The following is a 15,840-nucleotide window of genomic DNA, read 5'->3' as shown; positions in this document are numbered from 1 at the left end:
GGGCCCCACTCTCTTGCCCCCCCCCCAAAAAAAAAATTAAAGGGGAAAAAACTGGATGTACATTTCCAAAATATAAGATAAAAAACCAAATAAAATAAAACTTACACACAGCAACAATGTTTTGTAGGCTTCTATTATGTAAGCAATGGGCCCTGCCTGCTAGCCTGCTCCCTAAAATATCACTGGTTTGCTCATTTCTATATATAGGGTGCCTACATTCTGCATGGAGTGTTGCGTGACAACATGTGCAAATGGCTTTAGATACCTCTTGGTCCATAAATTACCATATAGCATATATTCAACACAAAAAACAGAGACAATTTGTTGTTGACAAAGGACAGCTGGACATATAAAAGACCCCATTACCTACTCATATGATGAGTAGCTTAGGGCCTCATCAAACCTAAATCCAGTCCTTGATCTTCTACTTAGGTCTGAAGCACTCCACTCAACATAGGTTGACTTTTGTTTCATGAATTTGCATAACTGGACATATGCTGAATCATTTAAGAGACTGGGGGGTAACATTTTTAAATCCCCTCCCCTCCCTTCCTCTTGTCCTTAGGGGGGAAAGTGGGAGATATAGCTCAGTGATAGAGCACCTGTTTTGCTTACAGAAGGCCTTGTGTTCAGTTCCTGGCATTTCCAGGTAAGACTAGGAATGTTCCCTGGTGAGCTGTTGCCAGTCAGTGTAGACAACACTGAACTCGATGGACCCATGGTCTGATTCCTGTGTTGCGCCTAACTCAATTTTACTGAAAAGTCCATTTGAGATGAGAAAAATCTCAAACATACCCAGTAAAATCCTGGAATACTGGAGAGGATGCTATGCTCCTGCGTGATATCCAATTGAAGTTGCGCTGTTTTTAAGCACAGCAGATATGAACTCTTTGAAGGTCTCCATGTGATCCTCATTTATTCCAAAATATCCCCCACATCTTTTCCAATAATCCTGTAATTGCTTGCCCACTAAGATAAGGTTTGTCTTGCCACAACTTGTGCCTTCCAAAATAGCAACAACACAGAGACGATGCTAAGCTGGCAGTGTTCCCCTCTGCTGATTATGACATTTGGTTTCTTTGCCTTCTTCACTCAATTTGCTCTAGCAGATAATCTGATATTTCTGCTACTCAGTGGAGAAAACTTGGCAGCTGTGGAAATCTGTGGGTCAAGCTCTGGAATGCTGTTTTCCAGCCATGGAATACACTGGTGCCTATTTTGACTCATGGGTTTTGACTCATTATAGCAATATATGCTAGATATTAATATCGCTCGCATTTTCTAGGAAGCCAGATATGTAGAGCAAATTACATGTTTAGGGTGCCTTTATCTAAGCACTACTAGTTGAACGTACTTTTTAGATTGCTTTTCAAAGCTTCATTGAAGGAACCAAATATTCAGAGCTAGAGTTTGCTCTTGTTTTGATTAAGCAGAAGGACTGTGTGTTAAATATTCCACTGCACGTTCTAAATTCCTTGAACAGTCTCCCTCCCCAGGCAATCAAAGGGAATCAAAATCTAACATTTTCCGAAGTTTTCTGATGGCTCATGTAGCTGCAGCAGAAGTATTCATTGCATGCCTATGAGAATTTCAGTGTGATGGAGCAACGAAGTTTCCAGACTGGCTGTGTATTGAGCACTCACTCATGCTGATACATTTGCACCAAACTTCCATGCAGGATGTACAATGCCACCCATTTATTGAGCATTTATCCTGAGAGGATTGCATGGAGATTACGTGGCATTGCCAGCTGGTGGTGGTTATGTGTATTTCTCTAACTTTTTACAGTTAGAAAAGTGATGGGATCATTGCACTAGAAAGTGTGAGCCAACTTCCGAATCTGGTGCAAATAAACAGTCCATTTGGAAGTGTCCTAAGCACTTACGTACTATAGAGGAATGGTTGATAAAATTATTGGACATGTTTAATGATAGAAAAATCACCACTGACATTTATTAAAGGTTGGAAACTTCCTATGGACTTTTTGTGTGAAACATGAAATAAATTTGTAATATATGGACGTGAAGATTTAAAAAATATCAGCTTGTAGAAGGATGATTGGAAGTTAATGAGTAGGGTTGCCATACATCCATAATTCCCTAGCCAGAATACTGTAGTCGGTGTCCAGGTGGAAAACACAGAAAACACTAAAATCTGGCTGTATGTTGGCAGTGTTGGTTCTGGCAATTTCCTTTTAGATTAGCTCAAAATCTCTATTGCATATCTATATCTATCTATATCTATATATATATCTATATATCTCTATCTCTATCTCTATATCTCTATAGCTCTATCTATCTATCTATCTATCTATCATCTATCTATCTATCATCTATCTATCTATCATCTATCTATCTAGAACTTTGGACAAAACTAAAAAAGCTCCCCAACTTTGCAAAAAAAGAAAGAAAGGATTTTTGTGTCCAGGTTTTCACTTTTTGAAATATGGCAACCCTATTAATGAGTGAACACTATATTTAGCTGCAGGGCAAAGAACTGGAAATCTCTCTAGCTTTCTTAATTTCTCCCCTCCCCATTTCTCTTCTTTTGCTCTTCCTACCTTTCTTTATTTCCCTTTTACTTTCTTCTTCTTCTTTCTGCCTCCGTTCCTTTCTATATTAAACATCTCTTTTATTTTAGTGTATTATTTAAAAATACTTTGTATTGGGTATGAACTTTTTTATATCTTTGAATAAATATCTACCACCTACCTACCTACTGACCTACCATAAGCTTCGATACCCACCTGTCTCAAACATGCAAAGTGCTAAGTAGGCTAGACCTGTCCTCACACAGACATCACACACAGCAACGTTTCCCAGACCACTGGAAGGTAATCTCTTCAGCATGCATAGGCTTTACTCCAAAGGCCAGGGTTCTCATGTCTGTGGAGGAAACCCTATTGAAGAGGCTCCTTTCAACAGCTACTAGCCATGATAACTATGTTCTACCTCCACTCTTGGAGGCAGCAAGCCTTTGGACACCAGTTCCTATGGGGAGCGTGCTGTTACACCCAGGTCCAGCTGGCAGGCTTCCCTAGGGGATCTGATTGGTAGCTGTGAAACAGGATATTGGAATAGCTAGACCTTTGGTCCCAATTCAGGAGGGCTCATGTTCTGATACTCATGCTGAGCCAATCCTGCACCAGCTGAAGGATGTTGCTAGCAGGCACCTTGTCAAGGGAAAAAGCTTGCATTGTGCATTCCCGCTGGCACATTTGAACATTCAGAAACAAACACCCAATTTCATTTAGTGGGGCACTCCCATTGAACGGCATACCACAAAGCAACTTTCGTACTTTTACTATATCACAATTTGGAAATGAGCCTTTACTTTAAATCCCATCCACATCACAGTATGTACAAACCTGTGTGTTCAAATTGTGTGCATTGCAATTTCAGTTTTGTTTCATTTTAAAATAGGGGGAATATAAGTATTTTGCATGTTTATATGTTAGAGGGTTTGGATCCCCAAACAGATTAAACAGATTTAACAGTATTTGCATATGCAGTAATATAAAACAGGACTGTGAATATTTGGTGACTAAGCAAAGTTCACTGTTTATCTATAAGCCATTACAATATTAATTACATTTATGTTACTATTAGAATGTTAAAATAAAGATAATCCAAATATATATATGCAGGGGAGAGTTTTAAAACTCTCATTGTGTCAATTTCAGAAAATGATTACAGCAATATTTTTGCTTTTGCTTTTTAAAAACATATCTATCGTGGCCTGGTTGCTGCTACTGCAAATGTCACCATCTTAAGAATTGTATATTTATTTGGATAGCACCAAAAATGTTTTACTTTCATCATCATTTACATTTGGCAATATTTATGATACCATTCGTGTTGTAACATAAGAATTTTAAATTAAACTAGTCCTACTATATTATATTTGGACGTGCAATACAATTTGTCTTTATATCTTCGTCCAAACCATTTAAAGACTGCAGAATGAAGTCTGGCTCCAAGTAAGAGCTGCTTCAGTCACTGCTATATACAACATCCAGCGTTCGTATGGATTACATTTTAATATTCTCATGGAAGCTTAATTAGAGTGGATTATTACAAGATCATAAGAATATTATGCTGCAATAGGATCATGTAGCATGGAATATTATAAGCTGGTTAATATTTCAAACTGTCTCTCCGTATTATTTTGGCAGAAACGTAATAGGAGCATAGGAAGCTGCCTTTTACAGAGTTTGATCATTGCTAGCTCACTACTGTCTACACTGGCTGGAAGCAGCCCTCCAGAGTTTCAGGCAGAAATATCTCCCATTCCTACCTTTCGGTGCCAGAGCCTGAGCCTGAGATAAAGGTAAAGGACCCCTGGATGGTTAAGTCCAGTCAAAGGCGACTCTGGGGTTGTGGCACTCATCTCGTTTTCAGGCTGAGGGAGCCAGCGTTTGTCTGCAGACAGCTTTCCGGGTCATGTGGCCAGCATGACTTAACCACTTCTGGAGCATCGGAACACCATGATGGAAGCCAGAGCGCATGGAAATGCTGTTTACCTTCCTGCTGCAGTGGTACCTATTTATCTACTTGCACTGGCGTGCTTTCGAACTGCAAGGTTGGCAGGAGCTGGGACAGAGCAACAGGAGCTCACCCTGTTGTGGGGATTCGAACTGCCAACCTTCCAATAGGCAAGCCCACAGCACCACCCGCTTCCCTGAGCCTGATGTATTAGTCTGCTCACCCTCATTGGTGGACGGTTGCTTACAAAGCATATTCTCCACTACTGAGCTAAGGCCCTTCCCCAAACAGAATACCAAGATGAACACTGTATTTTTAGACTGTGCTGAATTTTCATCAGCTTAGCTTATCAAAAGTGGCTCTTTCATAGTATTGCAGAGCTGGAAGGGATTCCAAGGGTCACTTTTAACAACCCCCTGCAATGCAGGAATCCTGCCCTCAGCCTCCTTGGGCAGCCACAAAGCAGCAACCTTCTAGTTAACAACCAGGTGCACTGACACATTGTGCCACTGGGGATATGAGAGAGATTTGCCAACACACCAATGAGTCGAGAGAGAAATATTTTTGGGTAAACAGGTTATATTTATTGACTATAACAAGTTAGAGAATCCAAATTAACCAGACTGAACCAAATTAAATTTGTCCAGGCAAGTGGGTGGTGCATGCTAGAGCTTTGCAGAATTAAAGCAAAACTGAAAGAGTTCTCCATGGCTGCTGATGGACATGTAGAGAGCTTCTTCACCTGAGAAGCAAACAGAGCCCTTTCCCACATCATCCAAGCACATGGATAGTGTTTCCAGTGCAGATGTTGGTGGTGATGGCTGGCAGTGTGCAAGGGGTGTTGCGAATAACACTGCCTACTTGACACTCTGGTGACTGGATCTTGAGAAACTGTATTGACTCTTTCGGCCTTTCTCAACCTGTGGGTTCCCAGATGTTGTTGAACTACAATTCCCATCACCCCTAGCTAGCAAAGCCAGAGCTCAGGGATGATGGGAGTTGTAGTCCAACAACATCTGGGGAGCCACAGGTTGAGAACCACAGAGTCTAGATTGTCCCTTCCCCCAATAACAATAGTTAGTTATAGGCTTTTCAACCAACTGTTACTACTTGACAAATAATCATCACATTTGAGCAGATTTTGCAAGCATGTTGCCAGTCACAGCACTGTGTTGGAGAGAAAACGGAATGTCTGAAGTTTAATTTGTGTCAAGTTAAAATGGAAGGGGAAGCAGAAAGACACATGGGCAGTCACAGCAAACTGCAGAGTTGCACTGAAGCTATAGTTTGGTTTGGGAATCTAGGAGGGTTTTTTCCTTCCTCCTCCTCAACTGATAGGAGTGGTCAGAATCTAAGCAACCCTGTTTTTTGTAAAGGGATGCAGCATGGTCTTAAAATAGCACTTATGTCGGCTTTTGTCGCATTAACTGTGGGAACTCTGGTGGAAATACATTTAGGCACTTGAAGACTATAAGTTCTGAGATAAGCCTGACTGATACCGTGAACAGCTTTCTTGAGAGGTAAATTGCATGCAGAAACTAAACATGACAGGCGGAGATAAAGCACTTATTATGATTAATACCAGAAGATGTAACAATCTTTACTTACTGCAGCCCTGCGGAAGCCTTACTTTTTTACCTGGTGATAATGTTTACCATTCCATTTGCACTCCTAGGGTAATTTGGAGTTCTTCTTAGCTGACCAGTTTATCTGTGAGAATTGGCATCCAGGCATATTTCAATTTTGGCATTATTGTTGTGCATTGTTTAACAGATATACAAGACCTAACATCTTACATACCAATTAAAATATATACATGCTGACAGAAAGAATTTTTTTTTTATGACCATGGCCTTAACTGTGCCATCCATCAATTGTTATGGGTCTTCTTATGAACTGTTTACAGGACGTCTCATGCAAACATAACTACTCAGGCTCCTTTTGTATACCTGTGAAAAGTAGCCCTCCCCTCCCCATTGACGACTTTAATAAAGGTGGTGCTAGCATTGAAAGGAACCATGTTTGGGTTCTCTTTTCCGAGTGTCTTGGAGTGGTTAGATGACAACAGTTTTCTGTGGTGGTGATCAAATTATGGAGCTCTTATATTTCAGGCATCAAGCAAAGTCCATCTTGTTCTCCCCTGATTTTTTAAAATTCAACTTGCATGTGCTAATTTACTTATTTATGTTACAAGAAATGAGGGGAAAAACAGGAGAAGAGAAAAAGAAATGAATTTTATAAATTAAGCAAAACAGAATAAACAATATCACATAAACAATACAGAATAAATACAAATACAAGGGAAACTAGTGGCTAGGGAATCAGAGACATAGCCTGTGGCTAATCATATAGTACCTAATCAAAGTATATAGTTGCACTACACACCTTGCTATTCCAGTAATGCATAAAAAGATACCATACATTTTTTAAATTAAATCGACCACCTTGGAGCACTTGGGACAGTATATAGTGGGCAGATGAGATTCCAGTTGTGACTAGGACAAGGTGAAGGGTTGAAGACATGGTCCAATGTATTTCTGCTTAAATTATACTAATTTAAACTATTATATCTGAACCACATGATGCTATAAAAGTATTCTCTGAATAATAATAATAATAATAATAATTTCTGACTTTGCATCTATACATATAAATTTCCATGTGTACATTTTAATGCAGATCAATGCCTTATCCTTGGTAATGCTGCTTCTTCAATACACAAGTGGCCAGCATAGGAAAGAGTACAACGAGGGCACCTGTACACAGGTGTCTGTTCTTTTCCCCCTTTGCAGCTACTAGCTTGGGGAGGGAGAACGAATTTAAATTAGACAAACAGAATGGGAGGAAGGCGGTAAAGCTCTTGCTGTACAATGGCTTCAGTCCAAATCATGCCCCTATGCAGCTGCTTTTAATGAAACACCTCTCTCGAGATATGATCAGCATCATGTAATTTAGCCCTTTGTAGCCATCTCTTGCATTAGGCCATGGCCCTCTTATACCGCCCTATTCCAATCTTAGGTTATATACTTGGACTTTGGCTTTTAAAGCTTTCTTTCTCAATGTTGCCTCTAGAATTCCTTAATCACTTGTATATTCACTCACTAGCCAGCAAAATGTCTGCCAAAGAGTGGAGTGCCTTTCAACTCCAACAAAATATATGAGCTTTGACAGAAAGGAAAAGGTGGAGATGTTAAGCAAACCTCCTCCCCTCCCCCTCTGCTTACCTCCTGTCTCCCTCCCATGTATAATTTCCTAGCAGTAGCTAAACTCATGGAAACTTCTTTTCTTAATTAAATTAGACGTGAAATCAGTAGTATAGATTCAGTCCCCTGTTTGTGGTTTTCTTTTTATTAATTAGATCTGTGCCATCTGTCTCTGTTTATCTCTTCCTCAACCTTTTCATCTACTGTTTTATGTTTAGATGTTAAACACATATTGGTTTTCATGAGGGCTGCGGGAGCTACCATCCCGAGCCGGAAAAACACTCCAGCTTTCGTCTCGGCAGAACCCATTAGAGGAGAAAAATTGAGAACATCAGACAAGTACACAAATAGATAACAGAAAGGTTCACCAAATCCTGCCAACGGATGGATAAAATAATATTGCCACTATAGTTCATCTAGGTCTCGGAAAGGCTCTTCACCATTAGCTAAACAATGGGGTCAGCATTAAGGCTTGGGTGCATTAGTCTCCTGAGCACCTCAAATCTTTGAACAGATCAGAGTACTTTTGATGGAGAGCAACCACCACTCAGACCACAAATCAAGGAGAGAGCTAGGAGGTGAGCATCTATGTCAATTATGTTTGAATGGAGCTGCCTGGAGGTACCTTTCCAGTCAAAGGGCAGGACATAGAGGCCTATGCCATGCCCTGCTACCAAAAGAAAGAAAGAAAAAGGAAGGAAGGAAGGAAGGAAGGAAGGAAGGAAGGAAGGAAGGAAGGAAGGTGAGCATGGGAGGGAAGGGCCTAATGGCAGCCCAATAAATTTTGCTGCCCGAGGCAAAGGACAAAATGATGATGAGGGTTTGACAAATTCATAGAGGGTAAGGCTATCAGTGGTTGTTAGCCATGGTTTGTGTGTTCTACTTCCACTGTCAGAGCCAGTAACAGTCTCTGGCTGGCCAATGTGAGAACAGAATGCTGGGCAAGATGAGCAGAAGTCTTACGTTTTTAGTTCAGTAGCTCATACAATATAACCTAAACCTTTTGTTGTTGTTGTTTAGTCATTTAGTCGTGTCTGATTCTTCGTGAACCCATGGACCAGAGCACACCAGGCACTCCTGTCTTCCACTGCCTCCCGCAGTTTGGTCAGACTCATGTTTGTAGCTTCGAGAACACTGTCCAACCATCTCGTCCTCTGTTGTCCCCTTCTCCTTGTGCCCTCAATCTTTCCCAACATCAGGGTCTTTTCCAGGGAGTCTTCTCTTCTCATGAGGTGGTCAAAGTATTGGAGCCTCAGCTTCACGATCTCTCCATCCAGTGAGCACTCAGAGCTGATTTCCTTCAGAATGGATAGGTTTGATCTTCTTGCAGTCCATGGGACTCTCAAGAGTCTCCTCCAGCACCATAATTCAAAAGCATCAATTCTTCGGCAATCAGCCTTCTTTATGGTCCAGCTCTCACTTCCATACATCATTACTGGGAAAACCGTGGCTTTAACTATACGGACCTAAACCTTAGCATCCAAATAATTTGTTCTGCTTCATGTTTTCGACAGCAATAACAAAAGTGTTTCTGAACTGGAAGACAAGTATTTGACCTTAGATCTCTTTCTAAAATAATTGTAATATATTTAAAAGGCTTTTATACCTGCCTTACAGTAAGCATTTCCCCTTTATATGTGACTCGTATGTTTTCTTTTTTTAAAAAAAGGCACGACAGAAGGAACCATTTTTGAGCTTTATTACATGAGCAAACTTTTGTTTAAATAACTGAGGTACATAGTTGGTGCAGAAGAGCTGATTTGTGTTAACTATAGTTCAAGAAGCATAAGTGAAAGTTCCAGATAAACAGTTTTTTAAATGCTGGAGTTTGACTTTAATGGAAACGAGAGATATTAGGCAGTTAGATAATAGTGCTCAAGAAAGAAAAAGCTTAGATTATTGAAGGCGAAGTCTATCAGCTGGTGCTGATGGATACAATGCACTGGTCATTTCCCCAAGTTGGCAAGGCTCATTTGACAGCAACAAGGAACTGAGCCTTGAGTGTCATCAGTCCAGTACTGGAGTACTCTGCCAATAGAGATTCAGCAGGCGCCTTCTGGGTCAACTTTTAAATGCCTCTTGAAAACTTTTCTATTCCAGCAGGCTTATACAGGCAATTAAGACTACATCTTCTCATAAATGCTTATTGTTGATTTTAACATTTTTGTATGGTTCCTGTTGTATGGTTTTATGTACAACTGCTGTAAATTGTTCTATTTTTTTAAATGAATACAGTGGTACCTTGGGTTACATACGCTTCAGGTTATATACGCTTCAGGTTACACACTCCACTAAGCCAGAAATAGTGCTTCAGGTTAAGAACTTTGCTTCAGGATGAGAACAGAAATCGTGCTTTCTGTGGCGCGGCGGCCGCAGGAGGCCCCATTAGCTAAAGTGGTGCTTCAGGTTAAGAACAGTTTCAGGTTAAGTACGGACCTCCGGAACGAATTAAGTACTTAACCCGAGGTACCACTGTAGTAATAGTAGTGTGTGCACGTGTGTGTGTGTGCGCGTGCGTGCTTATCTTTCTTTTACACAAATGAACCAAAAGCATTCTACGTCTGTCAGTTAGTCAGGATGAAAGTGACAAGGGCATAATTCATTATTTGGCTTGGCCAATTTTTTTTGCCACAAAGCATCACTCAGAAGAAGGTGCCATTCAGGGGTGCCAACTTGAATAAAATATTGGGGGGGGGGGCGGCAGGTAAGCCCTGCCCCACATAATTGATCACAAGATGCAGCACACACACACCAATTGAATGGCAATGCCCATCAACTTTTTTTGGGGGGGGACACCCGTCCCCTCAAATATTTTATTTGGGGGCCCAAAGTGACCTCAGCTCCTATGAGTTGGCTCCTATAGTGTCATTAATGTTTGATAGCAAATAGACATCTATGTGTGCTTTTTTACACTTTGTGAAAGCCTGTCCAGGAGTTTTCAGTTGGCCTGGACCACGGCACAGACATGCAGTTTTAAGATGATGCTCTGAGGCATTTAAATGAATGGCTTCTGGTGACTCACATCCACTCCAGGTGCAACCAACTTACTCATAAGAGACTTATGCCAATTACAGCACATTCAGTTATATAAGAGGATAAAGAATTGAGGCAAACTGTGCTGCCAACTGGGTTGCACTCAAATGTAGTATTTCAAATCAACTATTTAGCACACCCACACATCCACATACCCAGGCTGCCACCTACACATATATTTTCTTTTTTTCCTACATGTTCGTGAATTTTGATCTAACAGAGAAAAGTAACCTCCACAAATGTACAATGATCTATAAAAAAATAGTTTGGCACATGACATAAATCCTACAAAATGCAGAAACATAAGGACATGATTTACATCATTAGTACCCAACTACATTTCACTAAACTCCAAAATCTTGTGCTTCATATGAGGCCGAGGTGCTTTCGAATTGCCCTCATACCATTAAAAAATAAAACTGTTTTAAGAGTAGGAATAAGGCTATTTCTGCTTATACAATTTCCATGTGTGCTGAGCTGTTAAGTACATTCTACAGTTATGTTTACAGACTCATTGAAGATGTCCCCCAGGTGCAGCTAAGGTCACATTGTTCAGTAAGTGGGTCACCACGATTCTTTTGCTTTACAGCACAGGGACCCTCATCTCCCACATGGAACATGAAGGAATTAAATGAGTAATTCTCATTAGAGCTAACGGGCATTCAGTTCTGAGATCTATCCCGCCTCTAGCCACTTCCACTCCTCCCTTATGTATTTAGAAGAGCAAGACCTTCATGTCTCCACACACCTCATTTAATCATTAGTCTAATAATATTTTAGGCCCATTTCAAGCTCTCTTGGAAAAATAGGCATTCATGGCCAAGGGGAGTTCATCCCCCCCCCCCCCAGCAGATGTACGTTTAACCGAGTAATATTTCTGCCAAGAAGCCCAATACTACAAACATTCAATTGCCATTTGTATTGTCCTCCCATTTACCTTTTGGAGACTAATCACGGCAGTAATCTGGTAATACCTGGAAGTAAGGGTAAGTAAATGCTGAACTGTGCTTCTTTGCACATATTTTCTTCATATTAACATAGTCTGAAGCACTGCATAGCAGTATAAATCAATTTCTACATCAACCTTTTCTAAGAGGACTTGTGAGCATTTAATTTTTTAAAAACATAGGCTCCAGTCCAACTGGAGTGCTGTTTAGGAGGAGATATGAAATTACACCAGTGTCACCAAAATTTTGAGGCCAGTGGACGTATTTGTAATTTTGAGGAAGCACAGTGGGCACCAGTCACAAAATGGCTGTTGTTGGCTTAGGCCTCTGCAGTACATTTTATTAGGGTGTGCTCCCAGGGAATGAATGAATGAATGAATGAATGATTATTTATGTATTTATTTATTTAATAAATTATGGGTTAATGTGTCTGTTCACCAGAGGGTTGGTGGTTCAAGCCCCCACAGGTACGGCTGTGGGCTGGATACCTGCACTGAAGGTAGTTGGACTTGATGACCCTTGGGGGGGTGGTTATACAATTCTATAAGCAGGGATGGGGAAACAACACGACAAACGAATAAGGACAAGAAAGAGGCAAAAAGTTCACAAAACAAACACAACAAGAGTGGTCAAGAAGCCACACCAGCATGTTTTTTCCTGCCGTGAAAAAGACTTGCGGCCAAGCTGACCAGAGGCAGGGCAGTTCTGGAAGGCTGAGGGGGTGGGAAATGACTCCTCCTCCTCCTCCTCCTCCTCCTCCTCCTCCTCCTCCTCCTCCTCCTCCTTGTCAGCACACAACAAAACCAGCCCCTCACCCTCACAGATACCTCCCCACAAAACATGGCAATCGGAGCTCAGGAAGAGAAGGTGTCAAGAGACAGACACAGGCAAAAAAGAAAGCCTGGAATGGTTCTGCAGCTTCTGCCCACATCTGAATCTGGATGCAGTGATTGGCTGGTGATTGGCTCAAGTGGCGGCTGAAGAGATTGAACCAATGCAAACAAGGACTGATCAGGAAGAGGAAATAGACTCTTGTGTGTTGTGGATTTTCGAGGGGATATTTATGGAGACCTTCTGTGACTGCCACAGAAAGTACCATGTTGGTTACCACTGAATGATGTAGTCACAGTATATTTTGGCTTCCTGATCTGTGTACGTGTGAACACACAGAAAGATGGGAGCATTTTGAATACCTTCCTCTAACCACTAGGCAAGCCTTTTCTTACTGTAGGCAACCTGTACAACAGGCATAGGCAAACTCGGCCCTCCAGATGCTTTGGGACTACAACTCCCATCATCCCTGACCACTGGTCCTGTTAGCTAGGGATGATGGGAGTTGTAGTCCCAAAACATCTGGAGGGCCGAGTTTGCTTATGCCTGCTGTACAAGCCATACATGACTCTAGAACAGAGTGTTCTGATCCTGTTCCTTCTGGCTCATTTTCACAGGCAATCTATCAGGTGTGCCTTTTGACAAAAATCCTTTTCACCACTAAGTCACAGCCTGGCTCCCAGACAACTTCTGTGCCCTATTTTGTTCTGACTCATGTATTAAAGGGAATAAATCTACAAGTTTGGACTGTAAAAAGGGAGAAAGCCCTGCTTGCCCCTGTAAATCTTCTGGGTTTCATTGTGAAAGATTTCTTTCATGTTTGACTGATTCATGCCTGATGTTGAAAGTGCATTTTGCCAAAATCTTATACTCAGCTTTTATTTTTGGCAACAGAGCATCTCATAATTCAATTTGTAACCAAACGGGTATAACTTTCTTAGCCTGATAAGTGATTGTGCCTTGCAGTAATATTCAGAGCCTTGTATTATAGCAGACATAAACAAAAGTTCCTAAAACTTCAAGACACATAAAAAATAATAATCCTCTTTTTCTTCTTTATCCCAAACACCCCACTGCTTTGCCTAGTAGACAGCTATGGTTCAATCTACTGCTTTCCCCTACCCCTATTTCACAGCTGTCCACAGTTTCTTCCAGCCTCCTTATTAGTGGAAGAGAAGGTATGAGACCATTAACGACGTCCTCAAGTCTCACCTCCTGACTTGACCCCTCCTAATTTTAGCCAAATCATCCATGTCCCCATAGCCTTCGAAAAACAAGAGGTAAGGGGGCTGAGCTTCCTGAAATTTGACATTACTTTCCTGCTTCCCCTTTCCAGCCTGCCCCCCACTACACAGCCCCACAGCCTCATAAAACTACAATTCCCAACACCCTTAAACTATACTTCCCAGGACTATTTTTGGAAGAAGAATGTGCTTTAACTGCATTATTCGTACACAGCCTATGTAATTGAATTCTAAGTTCTCTGACTCTCCACAAACCAAAACCCCTTACACATCATAAGCCCCTTCCCAGAATGCTAAGAACAAGATGACTATGCAAAACTGCTTCCACTGATACCTTGGTTTTTTTAAGTGGCAGAAATCTTTCGCAGAGAGAAATATTTCAGTCACTTGAGCCCCCACCTGCATTCTAAAGTGATATAGTCTGGACACAGTTTTAATAAGCCTTGACTCTTCTAAATAATGGAGAAATCTAGCACTTATGGCTCAGGTGCCCATTTCAAATACACTAGGAGCCATGCTGTAGGCCCAATTCTGTGGAAGTTGTGAGTTACCTGGATGCCATTGGCTGATGCATGCAAGTTGAGCTCTCAGATTTAAAATTAGTTTGAATAATGCTTGCAACAAGACTTGCAAGTTGAAAAGTGATTGGGCAGTGGGGGAACCCCACTTACCCTATTTATATTAACAAGCAACTAGTATATCAGCTTGTGGGATGTTGCATAACATGAGACTCCCATTTATGATTTATAATATTGACCATGGAGAGCCCTGGTTAATCTACTCCTTGCACTGCTGTTTTCTATCAGTACTGGTCATACCCATTTCTTCTCAATAAATAAGAAATGGCAAGGAGATAGGTTTGGAAAGGTATCTACATTATGAATACACTAATTTGACAAGTCTGGCCACCGCACCCTAAAGCCCTCATCCTCCAAGCTACACATGCATGAGAGGGCCCTGATTTTCTGTCCTCAAGAGAATACTCTCCACTCCTTCTTCCCTGTTCCAGAGAAGCAGATATGTTGCCTCAGCTTGTACATTTGGCGAATCATTCTTTCAAAGGACAAAAATTATTTAAACACACTTTCTTTTTAAACGAAAGGATGAATGATAAATTATCTCCATTCATAGATGGGCCAGAGTACAGCTGCGTTCTATTATCATCAGTCAAAAATGTGGAGTTTTGCCATTGGACCTGTTCCATGTTCTTTCTCCATGATGTAAACAGCAGCTCAGGAACATATATCAAGAACCGTCTGTTTGAAATGTAAGGTGAACCAATTTTTCTACATCTATTTTGGTTTGAAGATATAAACTACTGTTGCAATTTATACTAAATGAACTCAGAAATGCAGCAGATTATTTTTCAGTGGTGATATCAAGTCAATGCTCCTTTCCTGGTGATGGTTGATTTGATCTCAACCGAACAGGAATGTTTTGCTTGTACTGAGTTGACTCTTCCAGAAAATTATTTTTATATACTGTAAGGGAGACTGGAAGGCTAGATAGAAAAGCCTGGAAGGCTGCATTTGGCATCTCTGAATATAGCTCTGAGAGATAGCCAGCAATGCACCCTCATGGCCTTATAAAAAGTCAACCAAGCTGTGTACAAACTTTGCCCCACAGTTTCCTAATGGGGGGAAATGGTTCCCAAAGTTGTGTGTGAATGAGAATATAGGAAGCTGTTGTACGTTGAGTCAGCCCATTAGTCCATATAGTTCAGTATTACCTATTCTGACTGGCAGCACACTAGGATTTGAGAGAATGTTATTGTCCAACTCTACCTGGTGATGCCGAGGGATGCGGGTGGCACTGTGGGTTAAACCACAGAGCCTAGGACTTGCCGATCAGAAGGTCGGCGGTTTGAATCCCCGTGACGGGGTGAGTCCCGTTGCTCGGTCCCTGCTCCTGCCAACCTAGCAGTTTGAAAGCACGTCAAAGTGCAAGTAGATAAATAGGTACTGCTCCGGTGGGAAGGTAAATTGTGTTTCTGTGCACTGCTCTGGTTCGCCAGAAGCGGCTTAGTCATGCTGGCCACATGACCCGGAAGCTGTACGCCAGCTCCCTCTACCAATAAAGCGAGATGAGCATCGCAAAC

This window comes from Podarcis muralis, chromosome 9 (assembly GCF_964188315.1).
Source record: "Podarcis muralis chromosome 9, rPodMur119.hap1.1, whole genome shotgun sequence".
NCBI lineage: Eukaryota > Metazoa > Chordata > Lepidosauria > Squamata > Lacertidae > Podarcis > Podarcis muralis.
Note: the sequence above shows the minus strand (reverse complement) of the source record.